Source organism: Piliocolobus tephrosceles, chromosome 1 (genome assembly GCF_002776525.5).
Source record: "Piliocolobus tephrosceles isolate RC106 chromosome 1, ASM277652v3, whole genome shotgun sequence".
NCBI classification, from domain to species: domain Eukaryota; kingdom Metazoa; phylum Chordata; class Mammalia; order Primates; family Cercopithecidae; genus Piliocolobus; species Piliocolobus tephrosceles.
The window spans coordinates 93,591,466-93,598,026 of NC_045434.1; the positions used below are offsets into that span (position 1 = coordinate 93,591,466).

At 45.2% G+C, this 6,561-nt stretch overlaps 1 pseudogene; it reads left to right on the forward strand.

Annotated features, from left to right (window-relative positions):
- The first annotated feature begins 5,578 nt into the window (after positions 1–5,578).
- Positions 5,579–5,683, forward strand: LOC111544022 (annotated as a pseudogene).
- Positions 5,684–6,561: the final 878 nt, after the last annotated feature.

Below are 6,561 nucleotides of genomic sequence, written 5' to 3' on the forward strand. Positions count from 1 at the left end.
AAAAAAAAAAAAAAAAAAAAAAAAAAGATGGCCAGGAGCGGTGGCTCAAGCCTGTAATCCCAGCACTTTAGGAGGCCGAGACGGGCGGATCACGAGGTCAGGATCCTGGCTAACCCAGTGAAAACCCCTCTCTACTAAAAAAAATACAAAAAAAACTCGCCGGGCGAGGTAGCCGGCCCTGTAGTCCCAGGTACTCGGGAGGCTGAGGCAGGAGAATGGCGTAAACTCGGGAGGCGGAGCTTGTAGTGAGCCGAGATCCGGCCACTGCACTCCAGCCTGGTCGACAGAGCGAGACTCGTCTCAAAAAAAAAGAAAAAGAAAAAAAAAAAAAGAAAACTAGAACCAGACGCAGTAGCTCACACCTGTCATCCCAGCACCTTGGGAGGCTGGGGCAGGAGGATTGCTTGAGCCCAGGAGTTCAAAACCAGCCTGGGCAATAGGAAGACCTTGTCTCCACAAAAAGTCAAAAACTTGGGAGGCTGAGGCAGGAGAGTGGCGTAAACCCGGGAGGCGGAGCTTGCAGTGAGCTGAGATCCGGCCACTGCACTCCAGCCCAGGCCACAGAGCGAGACTCCGTCTCAAAAAAAAAAAAAAAAAACTTAGCTAGGCGTGGTGGCGTGTACCCGAAGTCCTGGCTACTTGGGAGGCTGAGGTGGGACATCCCTTGAGCCCAGGAGTTCAAGGCTTCTGTAAGCCATCATAGTGCCACTGCACTCCAGCCTGGGTGACAGAGTAAGACCTTGTCTCAAGAAAAAAGAAAAAGAAAATTGGAAAATAGAGAAAAGGAAAAAAAAAGTCAAGATTCCAAAATCTTAATAATTACTTTGTCTTCTCTTTAGTTTTTATATTTATTTACTTATTTTTATAAATAGAGACAGCATCTTGCTCTATTGACCGTGCTCTCGAACTCCTGGCCTCAAGCTATCCTCCTGCCTCAGCCTCCCAAAATGCTGGGAAGTTTACAGGCATGAGTCACCATGCCTGGGCCCATTTTATCTTCTGAATTTATTTCCTGTGCATATTTTTCTTGATACATCACTCGGGATCAATGTAGAAAATATGTAAAATAAAGTACAAGTCATAGAAATAGCGGGAAATCCACTTAGAGGCAAGCATTGCTAATTTTGGCACGTCTTCCAATTTGTTTTAACTATCTTACGATTGCAATCATGGTATGTATATAATTTTGTATATTACTTTTTTCTAGATGACAGTCTTAAAAATAACAACATCATCATATCACAATGATGGTAAGATTATCTTGGCACTCAGCATACTTTTGGCTACAATTAACAGGAAACCCAATTCAAGTTGGCTTAAACATTAAGAAAATGCATTAGCTCACCTAACTGGAAGCCCAAAGGTGGGGCAGCCTTCCAAGTTGACTTCTGCAAAAGTTCACTAATACTGTCAAGGACTCAGATTCTTTCTGTGGGTGCCCCCTGACATTCAATGTCAGCTTCATCCTGTGGCTTTCATCTGATGAACCACTCCCAAAGTTTCTTGCTTCTTCATTCACCTCCAGGTAGAAAGAGGAGATGGCTCAGGACCTCTCCCAGAAGAATAAGAGAGCCTTATTCCCAGAATAAATTCCGAAAAGTCTCTAGCAATCCTCTCGTCTGTTTTTGCTGATCCAAAATGTAACATGGTCATTTCTGAACCAAACATTGACAAGGAGGATGGAATTTTCTTTAGATTACTTAGGACTGTCCTGGAGCTGGGTGTGGGAAAAGGTGCGTTCTTGAATAAAATGTCGGTTTTTCTGGAAGGAGGAATAGATGCTGGGCAGGCAGCCAACCAAGAGCACTGCAGTAGTCCACCCTATCCTAATCCCGGGTTTTGCTTTCCACAGTTTCACTTACCCACAGTACAACACAATAAAATACCCTATTTTGAGCGAAACCACAGTCTTATAACTTTTATTACAGTGTATTGTTATAATTGTTCTATTTTATTAGATTGTTGATAATCTCTTACTGAATCTAATTTATAAATTTAACTTTATTATAGATACATGTGTATAGGAAAAAGTATATATAGGGTTCGATACTATCCATGATTTCAGGCATCCTCTGGGGGTCTATGAATGTATCCCTTGTGGGTAACTGCGAGCTACTGTACCTTGTCGTTTTTTTTTTTTTGAGATGGAGTTTTGCTCTTGCTGCCCAGGCAGGAGTGCAATGGCGTGATCTCAGCTCACTCCCAGGTTTAAGCAATTCTCCTGCTTCAGCCTCCCGAGTAGCAGGGATTACAGGCATGCATCACCACGCCCGGCAAATTTTGTATTTTTGGTAGAGACGGGGTTTCACCATGTTGGTCAGGCTGGTCTCGAACTCCTGATCTCGTGATCCACCCACCTCAGCCTCCCAAAGTGCTGGGATTACAGGTGTGAGCCACCGCGCCCAGCCACTGTATTTTGTTTTCTATAGACCTCTCACTCCAAGGTGCTTTTTCATGTGATCTCCTTATAACAAACTCCCAAAAATGAGTTGCCCACCATCAGCTGGGCGCAGTGGCTCACACCTGTAATCCCAGCACTTTGGAAGGCCGAGGCGAGTGAATCACAAGGTCAGGCATTCGAGACCAGCCTGACCAACATGGTGAAATCCTATCTCTACTAACAATACAAAACTTAGCCGGGCATGGTGGCACACCCCTGTAATCCTGGCTACTTGGGAGACTGAGGCAGGAGAATCGCTTGAACCCGGGAGGCGGAGGTTGCAGTGAGCCGAGATCACCCCATTGCACTCCAGCCTGGGCGAAAAAAAAAGAAAGAAATGCTCAAAACTCTGCTTGGCCTTTAGGAAACAAAGTCTTAGAGGAAGTCCTAAGGCTCAACAGGCCCAGGATTAGATGCGCTAACAGAAAAGTTTGAATAAAAGTATGGGAATTCATGAGCAAGTCTTGTGTCTAAGCCTAGTGAGCTGGTAATTCACCTCAAACAGTGCTTTTTTTTTTTTTTTGAGACAGAGTGCTGCTCTGTCACCCAGGCCGAATTGCAATGACCTGATCTCAGCTCACTGCAACCTCCACCTCCCAGGTTTAAGCAATTTTCCTGTCTCAGGAGTAGCTGGGATTACAGGCACACGCCACCACACCCTGCTAATTTTTGTATTTTTAGTAGAGGTGGGGTTTCACCATGTTGGCCAGGCTGGTCTCAAACTCCTAACCTTAGGTGATCCGCCCGCCTCGGCCTCCCAAAGTGTTGGGATTACAGGCGTGAGCCACCAGGTCCAGAGAGTACATTAAATCTGAATCTAATTGAAAAGCTCTGACAGGGCCATAAGGAGAAAAACTCATTTTCTTTTTTTTTTTTTTTTTTTGAGACAGAGTCTTGCTCTGTCACCCAGGCTGGAGTGTAGTGGCCGGATCCTGGCTCACTGCAAGCTCCGCCTCCCGGGTTCATGCCATTCTCCTGCCTCAGCCTCCCGAGCAGCTGGGACTACAGGCGCCCGCCACCTCGCCCGGCTAGTTTTTTGTATTTTTTTAGTAGAGACGGGGTTTCACCGTGTTAGCCAGGATGGTCTCGATCTCCTGACCTTGTGATCCGCCCGTCTCGGCCTCCCAAAGTGCTGGGATTACAGGCTTGAGCCACCGCGCCCGGCCCTCATTTTCTTTCTTCTTATTTACTTGTTGAGACAGTGTCTTGCTCTGTTGCCCAGTCCAGAGTGCAGTGACATGGCTCACTACAGCCTCAGCCTCCTGGGTTCAGTTAATCCTCACACCTCAGCCTCCCAAGTAGCTGAGTAGCTGGCACCACAGGCATGCACCACCACGACAGGCACGTGCTACCATACCTGGCTAACTTAAACATTTTTTCTGTGCAGACAGGCTTGTTGGAACTCCTGTGCTCAAGCAATCCTCTTGCCTCAGCCTCCCAAAGTGCTGGGATTACAGGCGTGAGCCACTGCACCCAGCCTATCTATCTATCTGTCTGTCAATCAATCAATCAATCAATCATCTATCTATCTATTGAGACAGGGTCTCACACTGTCACCCAGGCAGGAGTGCAGCGGTACAATCATAGGTCACTGCAGCATCAACCTTCTGGGCTCAAGCAATCCTTCCACCTCAATCTCTCAAGTAGCTGGGACTATAGGCACACTCCAGCACACCCAGCTAGTTTTTAAATTTTTGTAGAGATGGGGGTCTTGCTATGTTGCCCATGCTAGTCTTGAACTTCCGGCTTCAAGTGACCTTCCCACCTCAGCATTCCAAAGTGCTGAGTTTACAGGCATGAGCCACCACACCCAGATGAAACTGGACATTTTCATGATTTACATTAACTCACATCAAATCAGCTGCTTCTTACTCAGGCTTTTTTCCAAGTTAACATTTAATTAGTGTTTACCAAGCAGTTGAAATTGCTATGGGTCCCTTACTCTTTCTCATTCTCCCACCATTCAATCCAAATCTCTGTCAGATTATGAATGTTAGAATTAGAGGTGCCCACTGAAAATAACTGAGACTCTAAGAACCGTGAGCTTTTCTTTATTCACTGTTGAATTCCCAACGCCAACGCATTGCTTGGTGTGCAGCAGGTACCCAATAAAGGCAAGCAGGCAGGGAACAAAATATTGCCTGGGAAGCAGACTTAAAGCAAACATGAAAAGGCTGTCTCTTCTTCCTACTTAGCTGGAGTTTCAAAAGAAGTTTGGTATAATGATTGGTTTTGGTTCTGTCTTTTTTGGTGATGGTGGTAGGTGTGTGTTAGTTGCAACTACACCCATGTATTTCTCTTCAAGAGTCTAAGGACATGAAAGTAAGAGTGCCCAGAATGTTTTGGGTGGGACTGCACAAGTTACTTCTCTGGCTGACTACATTGATGTGTATGCCTTCCTGGGCAGCAGAGATTTTATGCTGGATTGCAGTGTATTGAGCACTTGGACCCACCCTCATAAAAGCCATACATTTCTCTGCCTCTGCCCCCTCACCTGCACACTCCTCTGCCAGTAAACTAGGGAAAGCATTTTGTGGGAGATGTTTTGGAGCTAAAGTTTTTCTTCTGGCTCAGAGCAAACTGCAATAAACTCTGGCAATAACCAGCTCCAGGAAGGGCAGGAAATGACACATGTCCCCACTGCAGCAGCTTTTGTTCAAAAGCTGAGTGACTTCATGATATGATCACGTGTGCTGTGGAATGTATGCACTGAACCAAAAGCTGCTCATGAGTTTTTTTTAAGCAAAGATTATTAAAGCTAAAACATTTCAGTAATTTTGTCTCAAGGCCATGTTTTTTTGTTTTTGGTTTTTTGGTTTTTTTTTTTTTTTTGAGACAGAGTCTTGCTCTTGTCGACCAAGCTGGAGTACAGTGGCACGATCTTGGCTCACTGCAACCTCCACCTCCCATGTTCAAGCGATTCTCCTGCCTCAGCCTCCCTAGTAGCTGGGATTACAGGCGCCCACCACAAAGCCTGGCTAATTGTTTTTGTATTTTTAGTAGAGATGGGGTTTCACCATGTTAGTCAGGCTGGTCTTGAACTCCTGACCTTGTGATCTGCCTGCCCCAGCCTCCCAAAGTGCTGGGATTACAGGTGTGAGCCACCGTGTCCGGCCTATGTTTAAAAGTTGATTGGACAGCTTTGCACAGTGACAGGATCATAGCCAATGAGGCACGCTTAGTGCTAATTGAAAACTTTTCCCAATACCCTGGCATTGCAATTTTTGACAGTCTCTGTGGAGACTGAACTTAAAAAACAAAAGTTGATTGGAAACTTTTTTTTTTTTTTTTTTTTTGAGATGGAGTCTCGCCCAGGCTGGAGTGCAGTGGCACAATCTTGGCTCACTGCAACCTCCTTTTCCTGGGCTCAAGTGATTCTCCTGCCTCAACCTCCCGAGTAGCTGTGATTACAGGCGCATGCCACCACACCCAGCTAATTTTGTATTTTTAGTAGACAGGGTTTCGCCATGTTGGCCAGGCTGGTCTTGAACTCCTGACCTTAAGTGATCCATCTGCCTCAGCCTCCCAACTGATGGGATCACAGGCGTGAGCCACCACGCCTGGCAAGATTTCAAATTTCTATAAGAATTTGGAAAAGGCATAACATTATCAATGACTTATTAGGAGTCTACTAAATTTACTAATTCCTTCCTTTTTGAATTCCTGTAACATTTCCAGTTTGAAGCATATGACTTATTACTTTAAGACTGATCTCTAGTTGTTTTATATATACAAATTTTATCTAAGCTCCAGAGTAGGGATAATATATATATTTGCACATATATGTAATATACATGTAACAATTATATATATTGTGTGTATACATATACATTTTTTTTTTTAAATAGTCTTACCATTGTCCAGGCTGGAGTGCAGTGACACAATCCTGGTTCACTGTAACATCCACCTCCTGGGTTCAAGTGATTTTTGTGCCTCAGCCTCCCGAGTAGCTGGGATTACAGGTGTGGGCCACCATGCACAGCTAATTTTTTGTTTTGTTTTGTATTTCAGTAGAGATGGGGTTTCACCGTGTTTCTCAGCCTGGTCTTGAACTCCTGAGCTCAGGCAATCCACCCGCCTCCACCTCCCAAAGTGCTAGGATTACAGGCCTGAGCCACCAC